Source organism: Moschus berezovskii, chromosome 16 (genome assembly GCF_049115385.1).
Source record: "Moschus berezovskii isolate FMDL1 chromosome 16, NW_MosBer_1.0, whole genome shotgun sequence".
NCBI lineage: Eukaryota > Metazoa > Chordata > Mammalia > Artiodactyla > Moschidae > Moschus > Moschus berezovskii.
In genome coordinates, this window is record NC_142475.1 from 17,148,779 (window position 1) to 17,165,149 (window position 16,371).

Sequence of the window (16,371 nt, forward strand, 5' to 3'; positions counted from 1 at the left end):
CCTCTGAGTCTAGCTAGTCTGTTTCTTGGTTCTCTGTTCTTTGCAGCCAATTTAGCCGACTGTGCTCTTTGCCCCATGGGGGCCCAGTGTGCATTGGCTGCAAACAGGAGCCTCCTTGGTAGTGTATGCAACCTGTTCCCTGTATAGGTTGCCCTAAGGGACCTTGGAAACAACTCTTTCTATTGGACATTCATGACTGGCCTGCTGTCCCCAGTCTATCCCTGGGTTGGGAAGATCCCCTGGAGAAGGAAATGGCAACCCACTCCAGTACCCTTGCCTGGAAAATCTCATGGACAAAGGAGCCTGGTAGGCTACAGTCCATGGCGTCTCAAAGAGTCGGATACGACTGAGAAACTTCACTTTCAGAAGGTCAGGGTCCCAATTAATGTTCTTTACAATAGACCATGTACATTTGACTATTCCATACAATGAGTGAAATACCTGAACAACTAGAGCTGAGACTAGAACACAATAGTGAATGTAGGGTTTGTAGTCTCATTAAAAGAAAACCGTAAAATAGTAAAGTTGCCCTTGATCCAAGTTAGTTTTGATTGAGAAGTTCTTAATATATTTTTATTATTTGTCTTTGTGGAAAATACTATGTTGAAAGATGTCATATTACACACCTGCATTTGCTTGAAACTTGGTAGCTTGATAAATTGATAAGATAACTGGGTCATGTGTTAAGTTTTTTGAAAAACCAACCCAAACATAGATCCTAATAAAGGAATGTTACACATTTCCTTTCAAAGGCTAAAAAAGTATTTCTCAGGACTCTTAAATTACCATATTCTGATACCAAGGGAAAATAAAATCTGGACTTAGAGTCTTGTTTGTACTTAGAGGGTTTTCCGTACAGGAAGGCAGTCTTGATGCAATGCAGTAAGCCAGAATACCAGTGGGGCATTACAGGTGAAAAATCTGCAGCTGTACCCCTTCACCACAGTGTATTACAACTGTACGCTGGAATATTTCCTGTACAGAAATGGGGTTTGGTTAACTTTGTTTCCCAAGAGTAGATCACATTAAAATGTTATAAAATCATGATTTCCTGCATTTGAATACTTGTGGTTTCTCAACTGGTTCCAATATTTTAAGGTTTTCTTTTTTTTTTTTTTTTTGGTATGACTTCTATTAGTTGAATATGTATAGAAGCTTTTCTTTTCCTTCTTCAAAATCAACTAAATAGCAGATACATATAAAAACTGGTATTATAAGCTAAAAAATTTTTTATATTACATACATATTTGTATTTCATGTCATTATTAAATGGTAGGTTTATACATTGAAGTAGAAGCACAAAAAACTGACATACCCTTATCAGGATACATTTTATTTTTAGTTAACATTTTATTACATTTTATTTTTAATGCAATTTTATTTTAATTAACTATTGAAAAGTATCTCAGGTGCTTTTGTTTTGTGTAATGAATACATTTCTCTTCTTATGAATAATTGATTGTAGAAATGTTCTTCATGTTTAAAAGGACAGTTAAATCCAGTAATAATCATAAATGGAAACCACTTCTGTATTTATAGAGGCAAAGCTGGTTTTTTGGCTTGCTGTGGTTTTAATGTTTATATTGCTATTTATTTATCCTAATTTCTATAATAGTATGTAGATATCCATTTATCCTAATTTCTATAATATATAAAAATTATTCTAATTTATGTAATAATACAATGTATTATATATTGTCTCTTTAAATCACCCATCAATCCACTATTTTTTTTTCTTTTTCTCTTTTTTTTGGTTGTGGTTCAATCCACTGTTTTATGCTCTGACTCACATTCTGTATTTTAACTATCCACTTACCTACTCTCTAGTCATCAATTTAAAACTCTTCAGTCTATCTGCCTCTAATTTTTCTAGTGCATTCCACACTGGGGAATACATTTGGTTTTATCACCACATATATTTACCTTGTGATAAGTGTAGTGTATCCTTTTACTTGCTTAATGAGATAAGATAACTTTCTGTTAACAAAATAAGTGTTTCACAACAATTAACTGTTTCAGAAGTTATCAACTAGGAATGTTCCAGTTTGAAGAGCCCTTTCCCCACCCAGGGGTGTAGGTCAGAAAGAATTAGAAGACACTGATACTTGAGGCAGTAGATAACAGAAAACTTGTAAGCTAAACAAAAGGCTCAACAGGAAGAACCTGGGGATGCGATGTCCACACAGACTTCAGAAAGTTCCAGTGGATTCCTGGGAAACTAGGAGGATATGTCCAAGCCCAGGTCTATGCACTGAACCCAGGCTCTGCACATGCCCAGAATGACATAAGAAGGCCTGTGCTCTCACCTCTGGATGACCTTAAGGCTCTGTATAAGCAGGAAGGGAAGGTCAAGGCAGAGTTGAAGGCATGCCTTAACAGGCACACAGAACCACTTGGAAGAGACTAGATGTGCTTGTTGTTTCCAGGCCTTTAAGGAAGTCTCTGTCTAATCATTAACTGATCACTAAGCTCACCAAGTAGAGATTTCAGTGGCCACATGACAAACAGGCTTTTTAGAATTAATTCGTAAATGTTAGTAACACCAGCAACAAAATGAGTACAAATAATGACAAGCTCTGGAGGAAGAGAATCTGACTCCACAGTCGTCATTGTTTATTAAAAATATAATAACAGTAACATAGTTAATAATATTCATTGATATAATAAAATTTTCTATCATTTAAAATGTCCAGTTTCCAACAAAGAAGTATGCACTCTGCAAAGAAACAAGAAAGTATGGCCCATATACAGAGGAAGAAAGCAGTCAGTAGTGACTGTCCCTCAGACGCCCAGATGTTGTCCTTACTAGACAAAGACTTGAACTATTTTGAGCATGTTCAAAAAAGCCTAAAGAAAGCCTTGTATAAAGGACCAAAGAGAAATATGAGAATGATATCTCCCCAAATAGAGAGTATCAATTTTAAAAGAAAAGATAGACATTATAAAGAAAAAAATGAAATCCTAGAGTTGAAAAGTGTAAGTGAAATGAAAAATTTGCTGGAGGGGCTCAATAACAAATTTGAACAGGCAGAAGAAAGAAACAGTAAGTTTAAAGATAAGTCCACTGAGATGATTGAGCATAGAGAACAGAAGGAAAAAAGGATGAAAACAAATGACCGGAGCCTTAGAGACTGTGGAATACCATCAAGTTTACCAATGTGTACATGATGAGAGGCCTGGAAGGAAAGGAGAGAAAGGAGAATAGAGACTGTTTGAAAATCTAATGGCCAAAGACTTCCCATATTTAATTTAAAACATTACACATCCAGGAACTTTAGTGAACTCAGACAAAACTCAAAGATTTCTGTACCAAGCAATCAAACTATAAAAAACCTTGACTGCAACTGGAGAGAAGTGACTTATCACATGTAAGGGATCTCACTAAGATTAACAGCTGATTTCTCATCAGCAACCATGGAGACCTGAGGAAGAGAGATAACATATTCAAAGTGCTGACAGTAAGACTGCTAAAGACAAAATGATTGCCAAATTAAGTAACTATCAACAACTGGGATAAATTGTAAGGGTCAAAATGTTTTCTGCATTCAGATTTCTTTCTAAGAATCCACTGTAAATAAACTACAACTGGAAATTGTAGATGATTTACTATAGGGTCTGTTTTTCTTTTTTAACCTAAAGGTAATTAGTTTCAAGAGCAAAGGATTGATTTATAGGCAAAAGGTCTACCACTTACTAAGTGTGTAACCTTGAACATATTACCTACCTTCTCTAAGCCACAGTTCACTTATCTGTAAAACGGGAATAATGTATTCCTCGCTAAGATAATATACAAAAAGAAAAAACTTTGTAAATTCTAAAAGGTTATTTTTCTACCACAGCTTCCATCAGTATTTTTATTACTGGGACTTCCCTGGTAGCTCAGACAGTAAAGAATCTGCCCGCAGTGTGGGAGACCTAAGTTTGATCCCTGGGTTGGGAAGATCCCCTGGAGAAGGAAATGGCAACCCATTCCAGTATTCTTACCTGGAAAATTCAATGAATGGAGGAGCCTGGAGGGCTACAGTCCATGGGGTCACAGAGCTAGACATGACTGAGCGACTAACATACTACTAAAATCATGAGTAACGATGGGAAAGCAAACTGTTTTAGCCCTATTATGCTTTCCTGTTAATTGGTATCCTAGGAAATCTGGATATGTGGTGGAAGGAATGATAAAGATGGTATCCTCTGTTGTAACCAAGCCTTAATAACTTACTCCTGAATGGCAGCTCCAGTTTTGTGCTCACTAACCAGCCCTACACAGTCAGCTAAGCTCTCTGTCTTGTCATAAGATAATGGAAAGGACAGTTGAATCAGATTGAGAGGTTATTTCACTTGCTAATACTCAGTTCAGTTCAGTTCAGTTCAGTCACTCAGTCGTGTCTGACTCTTTGCGACCCCATGAATCACAGCACGCCAGGCCTCCCTGTCCATCACCAACTCTCAGGGTTCACTCAGACTCATGTCCATCGAGTCAGTGATGCCATCCAGCCATCTCATTCTCTGTCCTCCCCTTCTCCTCCCACACCCAATCCTTCCCAGCATCAGAGTCTTTTCCAGTGAGTCAATTCGTCGCATGAGGTGGCCAAAGTATTGGAGTTTCAGCTTTAGCATCAGTCCTTCCAATGAACACCCAGGATTGATCTCCTTTAGAATGGACTGTTTGGATCTCCTTGCAGTCCAAGGGACTCTCAAGAGTCTTCTCCAGCACCACAGTTCAAAAGCATCAATTCTTCGGCGATAGCTTTCTTCACAGTCCAACTCTCATATCCATACATGACCACGGGAAAAACCATAGCCTTGACTAGATGGACCTTTGTTGGCAAAGTAATGTCTCTGCTTTTTAATATGCTATCTAGGTTGGTCATAACTTTCCTTCCAAGGAGTAAGCATCTTTTAATTTCCTGGCTGCAATCAGCATCTGCAGTGATTTTGGAGCCCCAAAAAATAAAGCCTGACACTGTTTCCCCATCTATTTCCATCTCTTTAATATGTACATAATTACAGGGAATGCACTTCCTCTGTATCCTTTTCTTAGGTTGATTGGTGGCACTAAGTGGGCAAAGGGGCAATGAATGGTACAGCTTTAGCAACCCCTGGACAAAGAATTCAGAACTGTTTTTCTATGAGGACAGATGGGCAGTTGCTACCCTGCTAATAGTCTTGGCAGGACTATTAAGTAATAAAAACAAATTAAGTGCCAAAATATTCTTTGTACCAGAAATATTTTTAAATGGCCAACACACATGCACATCTTCCCAAGTTACCCATCAAATGGAAACAAATCGTGGAATCATATTTTAAATGTAAGAATACATGTGCTTTTACCAACTGGCAGATATACAACCTAAAATACATTTCTATGCAAAGACCACATATGCTTAGAGTACAGTTTATTATGTATGGCTGGCTAATTTTTTAGGTCCTGTCAAATAATGGATAGGAAAACAAAATGTAATAAAAATATATATAATCTTGACAGTCATTTGAAATGTACCATGTGTTACATGTGGAATGTTTTCCAGTGAAACCAATTTACTTGTTCCCACTTCCCATGACTCAGTACTAGATATTTAGGTTCTCTAAACTATTTTTTGGCAACCAGACGTTCTTGGAATAGTCATCTTTCCTTCAAGTTATTCAGTGCAAGCATTAATAATAAATCCTCAGTTTTGATATGTAACTAAAGATCATTCACATCATCTCTTTCAAAGCTAAAAGCACAAAATAAAGCTATTTTAAATAGATCACACAAAATAGACCACAGATTTATTCCTGAGAATAATTGTTGTTTAGTCACTAAGTTGTGTCCAACTCTTTTGCAACTCTATGGACTGTATATCCTTCCAGGCTCTTCTGTCCATGGGAGTTTCCAGGCAAGAATATAAGAGTGGGTTGCCATTCCCTTCTCCAGGAGATCTTCTCAACCCAGGGATCGAACCCACATATCCTGCATTGGCAGGCAGATTCTTTACCCCTGAGCCACTAGGGAATAATTGCTGCCATATGAACCACAGTGTGACCACATTAGATATTTAGTTTAATTATGTTACTTCTAACCTGGGGATTAGCAATGTCTACTTCCAACTGAATGGTAAAGGAAGATTAGTAAGCAAATGAAAAGTTTGGTAAAATTGGATGTGATCACAAAATAATTTGAAAGGAGAGCTCAGTATATAAAACAAGACCTTTTTAGAATAGAGAACTATAAACAAAAAAAAGATTGTTGGTTTTTCAGCACCTATCTTCACTTGTAAATTTTTAAATTATTTATTGAACGTATACCATGTGCAGACTCTGTGCCGTGAGTTTATTGGAGAAAAAGCTAGAGTTCATTAAGAACACACAGAATGCAGCCAGGCCTCAGGAAGGAGCAATAGGCTACTCCTGAAGTCATAACCATTGTCCCTACCTCCTAAATGAGATCTCAGTTCCAACACATGTCTCACTTCTCTCTTTCCTACTCATTCCCTGAACTGAGATTTCTCCCCTGCTTGTCTGGATTCTTGTCATGTCAAGAATCCCTTAGAAGAAATGGAGTAGCCATCATAGTCAACAAAAGAATCCGAAATGCAGTACTTGGATGCAGTCTCAAAAACAATAGAATGATCTCTGTTCTTTTCCAAGACAAACCACAGTATCAGTATCACAGTAATCCAAGTCTAAGCCCCAAGCAGTAATGCTGAAGAAGCTGAAGTTGAACAGTTCTATGAAGACCTACAAGATCTTCTAGAATTAACACTCAAAAAAGATGTCCTTTTTGTTATAGGGGACTGGAATGCAAAAGTAGGAAGTCAAGAAACACCTGGAGTAACGGGCAGATTTGGCCTTGGAGTGCAGAATGAAGCAGGGCAAAGGCTAATAGAGTTCTGCCAAGAGAACACAATGGTCATAGCAAACCCCTCTTCCAAAAACATAAGAGAAGACATATATGGACATCACCAGATGGCCAACACCGAAATCAGATTGATTATATTCTTTGCAGCCAAAGATGGAGAAGTTCTATACAGTCAGCCAAAACAAGACTGGGAGCTGACTGTGGTTCAGATCATGAACACCTTATTGCCAAATTCAGACTTAAATTGAAGAAAGTAGGGAAAACCACTAGACCATTCAGGTATGACCTAAATCAAATCCCTAACATTTATACAGTGGGAGTGAGAAATAGATTTAAGGGACTAGATCTGATAGAGTGCGTGATGAACTATGGACGGAGGTTCATGACATTGTACAGGAGACAGGGAGCAAGACCATCCCCAAGAAAAAGAAATGCAAAAAAGCAAAATGGCTGTCTGAGGAGGCTTTACAAATAGCTGTGAAAAGAAGAGAAGCAAAAAGCAAAGGAGAAACAGAAAGATAAACCCATTTGAATTCAGAGTTCCCAAAGAATAGCAAGGGGAGATAAGAAAACCTTCCTCAGTGATCAGTGCAAAGAAATAGAGGAAAACAATAGAATGGGAAAGACTAGAGATCTCTTCAAGAAAATTAGAGATTCCAAGGGAACATTTCATGCAAAGATGGGCTCAATAAAGGACAGAAATGGTATGGACCTAACAGAAGCAGAAAATATTAAGAGGTGGCAAGAATACACAGAAGAACTGTACAAGAAAGATCTTCATGACCCAGATAATCACGATGGTGTGATCACTCACCTAGAGCCAGACCTCCTGGAATGTGAAGTCAAGTGGGCCTTGGGAAGGATCACTACGAACAAAGCTAGTGGAGGTGACAGAATTCCAGTTGAGCTATTTCAAATCCTGAAAGATGATGCTGTGAAAGTGCTGCACTCAATATGCCAGCAAATTTGGAAACCTCAGCAGTGGCCAAAGGACTGGAAAAGGTCAGTTTTCAATCCAATCCCAAAGAAAGGCAATGGCAAAAAATGCTCAAACTACCGCACAGTTGCACTTATCTCACATGCTGCTGCTACTGCTGCTAAGTCGCTTCAGCTGTGTCCGACTCTGCAACCCCAAGACGGCAGCCCACCAGGCTCCCCTGTCCCTGGGATTCTCCAGACAAGAACACTGGAGTGGGTTGCCATTTCCTTCTCCAGTGCAATCTCACATGCTAGTAATGCTCAAAAATTCTCCAAACCAGGCTTCAACAATACATGAACCATGAACTTCCAGATGTTCAAGCTGGTTTTAGAAAAGGCAGAGGAACCAGAGATCAAATTGCCAACATCCGCTGGATCATCGAAGAAGCAAGAGAGTTCCAGAAAAACATCTACTTCTGCTTTATTGACTATGCCAAAGCCTTTGATTGTGTGGATCACAACTGTGGAAAATTCTGAAAGAGATGGGCAAACCAGACCACCTGACCTGCCTCTTAAGAAACCTATATGCAAGTCAGGAAGCAACAGTTAGAATTGGACATGGAACAACGGACTGGTTCCAAATAGGAAAAGGAGTATGTCAAGGCTGTATATTGTCACCCTGCTTATTTAATTTATATGCAGAGTACATCATGAGGAACGCTGGGCTGGAAGAAGCACAAGCTGGAATCAAGATTGCCTGGAGAAATATCAATAACCTCAGATATGCAGATGACACCACCCTTATGGCAGAAAGTGAAGAGGAACTCAAAAGCCTCTTGATGAAAGTGAAAGAGGAGAGTGAAAAGGTTGGCTTGAAGCTCAACATTCAGAAAAGGAAGATCATGGCATCTGGTCCCATCACTTCATGGGAAACAGATGGGGAAACAGTGGAAACAGTGTCAGACTTTATTTTTTGGGGCTCCAAAATCACTGCAGATGGTGATTGCAGCCATGAAATGAAAAGACGCTTACTCCTTGGCAGGAAAGTTATGACCAACCTAGACAGCATATTAAAAAACAGAGATATTACTTTGCCAACAAAGGTCCATCTGGTCAAGGCTATGGTTTTTCCCGTGGTCATGTATGGATGTGAGAGTTGGACTGTGAAGAAAGCTGAGCACCGAAGAATTGATGCTTTTGAACTGTGGTGTTTGAGAAGACTCTTGAGAGTCCCTTGGACTGCAAGGAGATCCAACCAGTCCATCCTAAAGGAGATAGTCCTGAGTGTTCATTGGAAGGACTATGCTGAAGCTGAAACTCCTATACTTTGGCCACCCGATGTGGAGAGCTGACTCATTTGAAAAGACCCTGATGCTGGGAAAGATTGAAGGTGAGACGAGAAGGGGACCACCGAGGATGAGATGGTTGGATGGCATCACCGACTCGATGGACATGAGTTTGAGTGAACTCCGGGAGTTGGTGATGGACAGGGACACCTGGTGTGCTGCAGTCCATAGGGTCGCAACGTGTCGGACACAGCTGAGCAACTGAACTGAACTGACTGTATGGAGACTGATTTGTATCCCTTTTTTCCTGATCTTCCCAAACCTGCTTCCCAGGCTTTTCCATTGAGCCCTTTGGAACACTTGTTAAATGACTGGTGAACTTTCATAAACCTCGTCTTCCTCTTCCTCTTTAAGAATTTCCTCTCCTCCTTCTTAAATGAAATTCTGCTGTCCTCTGGGACTCTGTACACCCCTGTAACCCCCTGAGGTGTGAGCAGTTTATTCTCCCACATCACTTTTGCCTCGGGCTCAGGAGATAAAGTGATCTGCTGTTCACCCCTGCCACTTGCCTGCACTCTTCTCCCCTCCTGTAAATACTTCCTGCTTCTTGGAGACTGGTCCCACTTACTGTATCCTCCTCACCCCTCTCTGTTGTTGCCACCTGCTAACTATTTGGTCATTCTCCCTCATCCTCAGAAGTCTTCAGCCCGTGGCGTCTGGCCTTTTTCTTCACAGCCGTCAGCATCCGTGTAAAAGAGCCAGCCAGACCCCAGCTTGAGCTCCTCACTCTAGTGCTTTCCTCCTCTGCCCCATCTAAGTACTCACTCCCACACACCAGCCCTGGGACTTGTCAGCATCTGAAACTGCCCCTCCTCCTAAATCATTCATTCCAGCATCCTAATCCTAATAGCAATCTTTCCGTATCTCCAGTCTGCTCACTCAGCAAGCCCCACTACCATCATTCATTAAACTTTTATGTATAGAAACTTAACAGTTCTCTGCTTTCTTGCTATCCATCAGTTTACTCTGTTCTCACATCCCTTTCTAAACAGTTTATATTCTTAATTCATCATTTAGAACACCTTCTTGAGAATAAGTACTATAAGCTGCTTTGCTGTCTTTCCATTGTACTCTCTTGATGAAAGGTTAAAGCTGGTTGAATCTACAGCTATGTATCAACACAGTTAACTCCCTCTCCCACATTCTAGAAGAACCAACTCCATACTCAGGATTTCCACTTAGATGGCTCATTGGTGCCTCTAGCTCAGCTTGTCCAAAAATGAACTTAGGTTCTCCCCTCCTCCACCCAATAAGTACCACAAACCTACTCCCCAACAGAATACATCAGTCTTACTCATACCAGTAAATGACATCAGCACCCACACAGTTGCTTGGTCCAGAAACCTGGGAGTCATCCTTAACTCTTCCCTCTCCAGTATCTAATCAGTCAACAAATTTTTATGTCTCAAGAACCTCCCACATACCACCAACCATACCATAAGCCATCTAGTTTGTAGCATAGACCACTGTGCTAACCTCTTAATTATCTGTTCATATCCTTGCTCATCTCATTCTCTTCTAACACATTGTCTACACAGTATCCATAAGCTTTTAAAAATATAAATTTGACTTTAAGCATTGCTCCTTTGCTTAAAACCCTTCAAAGATATCTCGTAGGCATTAAGATAAAGTCTAGAATCCTTATCATGAGCTAAAATAATTTTGTTTTTATTACTTACTTTTCACCAATGAGGGAACTAAGACTCGGAGTCATTAAATAAAGTGCTCAAGGTCTCAGAGTGGTGATTAAGGGTCATGGCCAGAATTTTATCCAATGAAATACCAACAAGATTTTTTTCTTTTTATGATGAAGAAATTTTAAAAATAAAGATTATATTTATATGGTTTATAAATTTGTGGCTCAGTATATATTTTAGTAGACAGTTGACTAAAATTACCTTTAAAATGTTTAATTGTACTGAGTATTGTTGTCAGCTTTTCTTTTGAGGTTTTCAAGACAAAAATGTTCTTAAAATGGTAGAAAGGATTCATATATGACTTTTGTAAATGCACTTATAGGCACACAATTTAAAATTTTTTCAACAGAGTTTCATTTGGAAGTTTCATTTATTAATATCCCTTTATTAACCAAGGAAATTAGGGGGTATAAAGGAAAATCCTGACAAACACACAACACATATTTTAGGATGTATGTCTATAGTAGTTATCTGTTTTCTAATTTTGAGAGTAGCCTGGAATGTTGCGATTGAAGTATATAACCACAGAGCCAGCCTCACACAAAATTGTGAACAAAATAAATTTTTTCTTTGGCTTTCTTCCAAATCTCTCTTTTTGAACTTTCACAGTTTCTCCTTCCCTAAGCCCCAATGTTGGTACAGTTCACTTTCATTCCCCTTAAACTACCTAATGGCTTCCCACAATGGTTCCCAGCTTGGTTTGCCTTTTATTATGGATCTATTCCAACTCTCTCCTATACATCAAAACTTAGTAGTAGTTTTCTCTTGATGTCTCACTCTGCTTTCCAGTGTGACAGCCAGTTTTCATACGCTATTATACATTAATTTTAATGGGGAACTTCTGGAGAAAATACCAGAAACAAGTCTTTTTTTCATCCCATTTGGTATGTAACCTTACTATCAAGAAGATTATTTTTGAACTTTACGTTCTGTTAATTTACTACTAATAAAAAAACATTAAGTATGTTAAATATGTTTTTTCTAAACTCATTTGCCCTCTCCCAGGAGATTCTTATGTGTCTCACCTCACTTCCCACATCTTATCCATAACTGATAAAGGACTGACCTACTGGCAGTCTAGAAAGGAGTTCAGCAAGGAGATATTCCTTTATCTCTCAAATAATAGCCATCATTCAGGAACACATCTTAATAGATATGCAGCAGAAAACCATATTGAACTATAATTACAAGCTTCCTGAACATCCAGATTCAAGGTTTATTCTTTCCACAAGTCCAACCCATTGTTGAGAAATCTAACAAGCAGGACTCTTATTCACAACCTACCTGATTCTTTTAACAATGCCCAAGCTTCTAAGTTTTGATGTATAGGAGAGAGTTGGAATAGATCCATAATAAAAGAAGTGTTCTTTGCTCATGAGAAGGATAAATATTTAGTAACTAACATTTCTTAAGCTTTTATTGTGTGCTATTAAATAGAATGTTTGTCTCTTTTAATCCTCACAACAATTCATGAGCCAGTTCTGTTATCATCCTCTTTTTAGGGATATGGGTACTGATGTTAGGAAAATTAATTTGCCCAATAACCCATAGCTAATGGAGCTAGGAATTGAATCCCATTAGATGTAATTCCAAAGTTTGTGCTTTAATCTTCTGTACTTCTCTGTGGGGAATTTTTGGTGTGCCAGAGGTGGACTGAATCACTCAGAATGTGCTTATTCACTCATTCATTCATGAATTATTCATTCATTTATTCAGCAACTTTTTTTTGAACATTCACTGTATACAGTTTGCCAGGTGCTGTGAAAATCCAAAGCTTAGCCAAATGGAAATCATTCCCTCAAAGAATGTGTCTATCAGGGAAAATGTCATGTATAGAAATAACTGAAACAAGGTGTATAGTGATAAGAGCTATGAAACAGATTCCCATTTTAAAAAACTATTGGAGTTCAGAAATCGGAAAGCATTTCTCCATCTGGGAGGTGAAAAGGCTCAAAGAGAGGTGGTATTTCATTTGGACCCTGATAAATGGGAAAGATTTAAACATTAGACAATGAGAAACCAAAGATGCTATAGGTATTTCAGACTGAGAGACAATATTGGAACAAAGACCCAGCAAGAAGAAAGTTAGAAAAATGTATGTATCTTATAAAGCAAGAAGAAGGAGAATTTCAAGAAATGGTGACTGAAAGTATAACTTATTGATATGTCACTTGTCTTTATCACCAACCAAAACATGCTGCATTTCATCACTCTGTTAGCCTCTTAGACATATCCATTTTGTGCCCCTTTCTTCCATTTAGCTCCTCTCTATGCATGGATGCTGAAGTCACTGTTTAAGGAAAAAAAACTATTATAGATGGAGGTAAAATTTATTCCCACTCAAAGATTAAGAATTGCTTTATTTAAGAAAGATTAAGGAGAAGTCTATTCATTCAGAAAGCATATACTAAATATAATGTTATGTCCCCCAAACTGTGAGATGCTAATATGTTTGAAAAGAATATTCAATTTTTGCTTCAAGGATCACAGGGTCAGCTAAAGGAGACAAACACGAATAAGGAATTGCAAAGTATAATGACCTGTGTGGTAGAGGAGTGTAGTAGATATGGAAGTGACACAACAAAGGTAGTGATCAGCTCTAAGCATGGTCATAATTAGGAAATTCATTTTAATGGTTGTACAGATTCCAGTCTATAGATCTACATGTTATATTTAATCTCATATTGACAGATATTTTAATGTTTTCACTTTCTTATTCATATAGTACTGAAGTAAATCCACACACATACACACATCCTTACATTGGAATATCTGAAAAAACAAATCCTTAGATGTGTCCTTCCAAGTGCTTAATATATATTGCCAAATTATTCTCCAAAGATACTGGGTAGAAATGCTTTTTTTTTTCCTACACCTGTACAGAAATTAGAATTGTCAGTCTTTTCAAACTGCCACATTAATAAATAGAAATATACATTATTGCTTTAATTTTAATTTCTGTAAGTGTTAATGATACACTGAAATCATAATCACAGGAAACTAGTCGATCTGATCACATGGACCACAGCCGAATGTGGTCCACTGGAGAAGGGAATGGCAAACCACTTCAGTATACTTGCCTTCAGAACCCCATGAACAGTAACAAAGGGCAAAATGATAGGATACTGAATGAGGAATTCCCCAGGTCGGTAGGTGCCCAGTATGCTACTGGAGATCAGTGGAGAAATAACTCTAGAAGGAATGAAGGGATGGAGCAAAAGCAAAACCAATACCCAGCTGTGGGTGTGACCGGTGATAGAAGCAAGGTCCAGTGCTGTAAAGAGCAATATTGCATAGGAACCTGGAATGTTAGGTCCATGATCAAGGCAAATTGGAAGTGGTCAAACAGGAGATGGCAAGAGTGAACATAGACATTATAGGAATCAGTGAGTTAAAATGGACTGGAATGGGTGAATTTAACTCAGATGACCATTATATCTACTACTGTGGTCAGGAATCCCGTAGAAGAAATGGAGTAGCCATCATGGTCAACAAAAGAGTCCGAACTGCAGTACTTGGATGCAATCTTAAAAACGACAGAATGATTTCTGTTCGTTTCCAAGGCAAACCATTCAGTATTACAGTAATCCAGGCCTATGCCCCAACCAGTAATGCTGAAGAAGTCGAAGTTAAACTGTTCTATGAAGACCTACAAGACCTTTTAGAACTAACACCCAAAAAAGATGTCCTTTTCCTTATAGGGGACTGGAATGCAAAAGTAGGAAGTCAAGAAACACCTGGAGTAACAGGCAAATTTGGCCTTGGAGCACGAAATGAAGCAGGGCAAAGGCTAATAGAGTTTTGTCAAGAGAACGCACTAGTCATAGCAAACACCCTCTTCCAACAACACAAGAGAAGACTCTACACATGGACATCACCAGATGGTCAACACCGAAATCAGATTGATTGTATTCTTTTCAGTCAAAGATGGAGAAGCTCTATACAGTTAGCAAAAACAAGACCAGGAGCTGACTGTGGCTCAGATCATGAACTCCTCATTGCCAAATTCAGACTGAAATTGAAGAAAGTAGGGAAAACCACTAGACCATTCAGATATGACCTAAATCAAATCCCTTATGATTATACAGTGGAAGTGAGAAATAGATTTAAGGGACTAGATCTGATAGATAGAGTGCCTGATGAACTCTGGACGGAGGTTCATGACATTGTACAGGAGACAGGGACCAAGACCATCCCCATGGAAAAGAAATGCAAAAGAGCAAAATGGCTGTCTGAGGAGGCCTTACAAATAGCTGTGAAAAGAAGAGAAGCGAAAAGCAAAGGAGAAAAGGAAAGATATAAGCATCTGAATGCAGAGTTCCAAAGAATAGCAAGGAGAGATAAGAAAGCCTTCCTCAGCAATCAATGCAAAGAAATAGAGGAAAACAACAGAATAGGAAAGACAAGAGATCTTTTCAAGAAAATTAGAGATATCAAGGGAACATTTCATGCAAAGATGGGCTCGATCAAGGACAGAAATGGTATGGACCTAACAGAAGCAGAAGATATTAAGAAGAGGTGGCAAGAATACACAGAAGAACTGTACAAAAAAGATATTCACGATATTGTGATCACTGACCTAGAGCCAGACATCTTGGAATGTGAAGTCAAGTGGGCCTTAGAAAGCATCACTATGAACAAAGCTAGTGGAGGCGATGGAATTCCAGTTGAATTATTTCAAATCTTGAAAGGTGATGCTGTGAAAGTGCTGCACTCAATATGCCAGCAAATTTGGAAACCTCAGCAGTGGCCACAGGACTGGAAAAGGTCAGTCTTCATTCCAATCCCAAAGAAAGGCAATGCCAAAGAATGCTCAAACTACCGCACAATTGCACTCATCTCACATGCTAGTAAAGTCATGCTCAAAATTCTCCAAGCCAGGCTTCAGCAATATATGAACCGTGAACTTCCAGATGTTCAAGCAGGTTTTAGAAAAGGCAGAGGCACCAGAGATCAAATTGCCAACATCCGCTGGATCATGGAGAAAGCAAGAGAGTTCCAGAAAAACATCTATTTCTGCTTCATTGACTATGCCAAAGCCTTTGACTGTGTGGATCACACTAAACTGTGGAACATTCTGAAAGAGATGGGAATCCCAGACCACCTGACCTGCCTCTTGAGAAACCTGTATGCAGGTCAGGAAGCAACAGTTAGAACTGGACATGGAACAACAGACTGGGTCCAAATAGGAAAAGGAGTGCGTCAAGGCTGTATATTGTCACCTTGCTTATTTAACTTATATGCAGAGTACATCATGAGGAACGCTGGGCTGGAAGAAGCACAAGCTGGAATCAAGATTGCTGGGAGAAATATCAATAACCTCAGATATGCAGATGACACTACCCTTATGGCAAAAAGTGAAGAGGAACTCAAAAGCCTCTTGATGAAAGTGAAAGAGGAGAGTGAAAAGGTTGGCTTGAAGCTCAACATTCAGAAAACAAAGATCATGGCATGGTCCCATCACTTCATGGGAAATAGATGGAAAAACAGTGGAAACAGTGTCAGACTTTATTTTTCTGGGCTCCAAAATCACTGCAGATGCTGATTGCAGCCATGAAATTAAAAGACGCTT

At 38.9% G+C, this 16,371-nt stretch overlaps 1 protein-coding gene and 1 non-coding gene across 8 annotated transcripts in view; both read left to right on the forward strand.

Annotated features, from left to right (window-relative positions):
- VPS13B (vacuolar protein sorting 13 homolog B) overlaps positions 1–16,371 on the forward strand; it is a 767,155-nt gene that overhangs the window by 641,986 nt on the left and 108,798 nt on the right. The gene's annotated exons all lie outside the window — the stretch shown is intronic.
- Positions 41–175, forward strand: LOC129560577 (small nucleolar RNA SNORA70). Its single transcript, XR_008686808.1, has one exon. It is a non-coding gene; the product is annotated as a small nucleolar RNA SNORA70 (small nucleolar RNA).